The sequence below is a fragment of the Schistocerca nitens genome, chromosome 7 (genome assembly GCF_023898315.1).
Source record: "Schistocerca nitens isolate TAMUIC-IGC-003100 chromosome 7, iqSchNite1.1, whole genome shotgun sequence".
Taxonomy (NCBI): Eukaryota; Metazoa; Arthropoda; class Insecta; order Orthoptera; family Acrididae; genus Schistocerca; species Schistocerca nitens.
In genome coordinates, this window is record NC_064620.1 from 306,296,520 (window position 1) to 306,301,519 (window position 5,000).

Here is a 5,000-nt window from a genome sequence, read left to right on the forward strand (position 1 = left end):
GATTAATGAAAACATACTTGGCAAATGCTTTCGCTTCTGTTCGTCTTGCGACGATCCAAGAATTTCACCTCTAACGTCGCAATACGAATGCCCCCGCCTGTCCCTATTAATCATTACCTCGGGTTCCGAAAACCAACAAAATAGAACCGAGGTCCTATTCCATTATTCCATGCACACAGTATTCAGGCGGGCTTGCCTGCTTTAAGCACTCTAATTTGTTCAAAGTAAACGTGCCGGCCCACCGAGACACTCAATAAAGAGCACCCTGGTAGGATTTCAACGGGGTCCGCCTCGGGACGCACGAGCACGCACGAGGCGGTCGCACGCCTTCGGCTCGCCCCACCGGCAGGACGTCCCACGATACATGCCAGTTAAACACCGACGGGCGGTGAACCAACAGCGTGGGACACAAATCCAACTACGAGCTTTTTAACCGCAACAACTTTAATATACGCTATTGGAGCTGGAATTACCGCGGCTGCTGGCACCAGACTTGCCCTCCAATAGATACTCGTTAAAGGATTTAAAGTGTACTCATTCCGATTACGGGGCCTCGGATGAGTCCCGTATCGTTATTTTTCGTCACTACCTCCCCGTGCCGGGAGTGGGTAATTTGCGCGCCTGCTGCCTTCCTTGGATGTGGTAGCCGTTTCTCAGGCTCCCTCTCCGGAATCGAACCCTGATTCCCCGTTACCCGTTACAACCATGGTAGGCGCAGAACCTACCATCGACAGTTGATAAGGCAGACATTTGAAAGATGCGTCGCCGGTACGAAGACCGTGCGATCAGCCCAAAGTTATTCAGAGTCACCAAGGCAAACGGACCGGACGAGCCGACCGATTGGTTTTGATCTAATAAAAGCGTCCCTTCCATCTCTGGTCGGGACTCTGTTTGCATGTATTAGCTCTAGAATTACCACAGTTATCCAAGTAACGTGGGTACGATCTAAGGAACCATAACTGATTTAATGAGCCATTCGCGGTTTCACCTTAATGCGGCTTGTACTGAGACATGCATGGCTTAATCTTTGAGACAAGCATATGACTACTGGCAGGATCAACCAGGGAGCTGCGTCAACTAGAGCTGAGCAGCCGGCCGCCCGGGAGTGTGTCCCGGGGCCCGCGCGAACACGCAAGCGTCCGCTCAATTATTCTGCAACAGGAGGAGGCTGGGCTCCCCTGCACGATACACCTCGAAACCCTCTCAGGTCCCGGCGGCGCGCAGCGCCGTCCTAAGTTACTTGGTCGGGTTCGAGAGAGGCGCAATCGCCCGGAGATAGGCGAGTAGACGCTTTCAGTGCGACCACCCGTGCTCCCAACTGAGCTTGCCGCTGCCGACAGAGGCCCGGGAGCGTGCTGTCGTGGTGTTGCCGGCGGGAGACAACACGCGGCCACAAACAGTGACCGGGCAGCTCCAACGCCAGCGCCACAGAGGGGCAGAGCCCCACTTGGGTGCCAAGCGAACTCTCCCAGCACAGCGCACGCGCCAACACATCCGCACAGCTGCGATACAAACCACCTGCGAGAACCGCGGGGGCGACCGAGCAGCAGACGGCGTCGCGGCGCCGAGTGCCGGGCGGCGGCGCATCCTCAACGCACACAGTCCTCAATCGGACCAGCACACTGCAGATGTCCACCGCGCTTCGCACCGGGCCCGGGAGGACCCACTTTGGCCGCACGGCGCCGCGCGCTGGGTGCGCCGGCACGCAGATGCGCCGCCTGCCGCCTCCGTCAGCCGGCGCGCCTGCCACTGGGCGCCCCCACCAGCCGGCTGCCGCGCGTGCGCCCACGCAGCGCGCGGCCAGCACGCCGGGCGCCCCCCCCTCACCGGCCGGGGACGGTCCCACCCAGCCACCGCCGCGTATCGCTTCATACCACATGCCCACTCACGTTCGTGGTATGACGGGTGTCGCTGAAGCAACCGGTTAATACCTGTACCGATCGTCGATATCAACGATTCACCTCCAGCGCGAACAACCGCGCAACAACGGATTTCCAGTTCATTTGCGTAACTTGGGCAGCAAACGTAGACATCCATCTACATTTGCGACTTCTACGAGTCTTGCATGCCTGGATGTTGTGTGTCACGACGCACTCCATCAGCATACATACACGCTGCGACGTGTGCACGAAAGAACACGTGGAAGGTGGCCAGCGTACGTATGCGAATGCCATTGCACAGCTGCGAAGCGCATTCAACACGCGAACTCCTGACCGACGAGCTAGAGGTGACAGGAGGGGAGGGGGGGGGGGGGGGGGCGGGGGGCGATATACGTCCTATTGCAGTACACAATACAGTGGATAGCGGGACCATGTGGAAAGTAAGCAACACTCGCAAGATGTGAGGGTACGCACCGTAAAATGAATCAATACGCAGAACACCACAGTGTGCGCGAAGTGAACTATGTTGAGATGGTTGCAATTAGGCAACGCTACACGAATTCCTAGATTCATATACAATTACAGGCAGGTAAGGCGCAACGTGGGTTAGGTTAGGGCGCAACGTGGGTTAGGTTAGGGCGCAACGTGGGTTAGGTTTGGGCGCAACGTGGGTTAGGTTAGGGCGCAACGTGGGTTAGGTTAGGGCGCAACGTGGGTTAGGTTAGGGCCCAACGTAGGTTAGGTTAGGGCGCAACGTAGGTTAGGTTAGGGCGCAACGTAGGTTAGGTTAGGGCGCAACGTAGGTTAGGTTAGGGCGCAACGTAGGTTAGGTTAGGGCGCAACGTAGGTTAGGTTAGGGCGCAACGTAGGTTAGGTTAGGGCGCAACGTGGGTTAGGTTAGGGCGCAACGTGGGTTAGGTTTGGGCGCAACGTGGGTTAGGTTAGGGCGCAACGTGGGTTAGGTTAGGGCGCAACGTGGGTTAGGTTAGGGCCCAACGTAGGTTAGGTTAGGGCGCAACGTAGGTTAGGTTAGGGCGCAACGTAGGTTAGGTTAGGGCGCAACGTAGGTTAGGTTAGGGCGCAACGTAGGTTAGGTTAGGGCGCAACGTAGGTTAGGTTAGGGCGCAACGTAGGTTAGGTTAGGGCGCAACGTGGGTTAGGTTAGGGCGCAACGTGGGTTAGGTTAAGGCGCAACGTGGGTTAGGTTAGGGCGCAACGTGGGTTAGGTTAGGGCGCAACTTGGGTTAGGTTAAGGCGCAACTTGGGTTAGGTTAAGGCGCAACTTGGGTTAGGTTAAGGCGCAACTTGGGTTAGGTTAAGGCGCAACTTGGGTTAGGTTAAGGCGCAACTTGGGTTAGGTTAAGGCGCAACTTGGGTTAGGTTAAGGCGCAACTTGGGTTAGGTTAAGGCGCAACTTGGGTTAGGTTAAGGCAGAAGTTGGGTTAGGTTAAGGCAGAAGTTGGGTTAGGTTAAGGCAGAAGTTGGTTAGGTTAAGGCAGAAGTTGGGTTAGGTTAAGGCGCAACTTGGGTTAGGTTAAGGCGCAACTTGGGTTAGGTTAAGGCGCAACTTGGGTTAGGTTAAGGCGCAACTTGGGTTAGGTTAAGGCGCAACTTGGGTTAGGTTAAGGCGCAACTTGGGTTAGGTTAAGGCGCAACTTGGGTTAGGTTAAGGCGCAACTTGGGTTAGGTTAAGGCAGAAGTTGGGTTAGGTTAAGGCAGAAGTTGGGTTAGGTTAAGGCAGAAGTTGGGTTAGGTTAAGGCAGAAGTTGGGTTAGGTTAAGGCAGAAGTTGGGTTAGGTTAAGGCAGAAGTTGGGTTAGGTTAAGGCAGAAGTTGGGTTAGGTTAAGGCAGAAGTTGGGTTAAGGGATGGTGTGTGTGGGGGGGGGGTGGGGTGGCGAGGTTCGTTGATAGTGATGGTAGTAAGTGGACGCCTGAGGCACTATCAGATATGTCACGTCAGTTGCACTTGTGGCTCATGGCAGGTGGCGCGCCCGTTCTGTGTTTGTGGCAAAGGAGTGGCACACCTGTGTCTTTCATTCCTGCCATTGTTTATGTGCTGTGAGATGCGGCAGTGTGGTGCTGTTGGGTGCACCCCTGTGTAGGACATGTGTGGGTGTTGGTGGCGTATCTGAGCAATGGTGGTTGTAGGAAGAGTGGGATATTCAGTTTTCTGGTTCGACGTCCCGGTCTGGTTATCATAGTGTGGATGGTGTACTGTGGCCGAGAGGATGCACTGGATGTTGTTCCATGCTGGTACTTAGATGTTGTGTCTGCGTCTGTTACAGGCATAGACTAGTGGGTGATGGAGTGTGTGGGTGACGTGTGGTTGACATTGTGTGCACAGACGTTCAGCATGTATAGGGACAGTTGTATGTGTTATCTATATTCCGATGACTGCGCGTATTACTAAGCACCGCCGCGTATAAGCTTAATGTATGTATAGTCAATGCCTGTTCTATCTCTGTACAGTAGTAGCGGTGCGACTGCACTAGCTAGCTACACCTCGCGGCATCGTCCCCCGGTGTATGGCATATGATTATAAACATTCTGTCTATTAGTCAAAACCGGTGGTGTGACTACGTCACATGTTTGAGGTGGGGGGACGCAACACCGTGCCGGTGGGTCAGGGCTGCGAAACACTTTCCCCACACTGGGGGCTCGGACCCTCATTACTCGTCCCAGTAATATATTGCGGAGCGCACATAGCCATTGCCCAGAGTCTTTGCGACTGCGAGTGCAACGCCCACGGGGACCGACGTGGATGGGGCGGCCCATAGCTGATCGCTCAGCATCGGAATCCGTACAGTGAGCGACGCGGTCGCGCACAGACTTAGAGCACGTTTAGGGACAGCGGGAATGTCGAATATTGGATAAAACTCTTCATGAAACGCAAGATATAGGTGTGGATTGCAACTTACGAGTGCGGGAAACGTCCGCCGTTCATCCGCTGGACTTGCGATTTTGGTGGGTGGGGTGGGGCACGTACGGGTGCGGGTGGCGTGATTGTCGGTCGACGACTTCGTGGTGGACAGAGGATGCCGTCTTTGTGGGTGGCGTCGGACAATGTGTACTGTGCGCCCAGCGATGTCGTATTCAGCTTGGCGTCTCATAGATGGCGGT

General features: G+C 55.3%; 1 non-coding gene across 1 annotated transcript in view; it reads right to left on the minus strand.

The window, feature by feature from the left end:
- The window catches only part of LOC126196877 (small subunit ribosomal RNA), a 1,909-nt gene extending 842 nt beyond the window's left edge, over nucleotides 1-1,067 (minus strand). Inside the window, exon 1 of the ribosomal RNA XR_007539308.1 lies at nucleotides 1-1,067. This exon is cut by the window's left edge and continues 842 nt beyond it. This is a non-coding gene — a ribosomal RNA (small subunit ribosomal RNA).
- Between the last annotated feature and the right edge of the window lie 3,933 nt (nucleotides 1,068-5,000).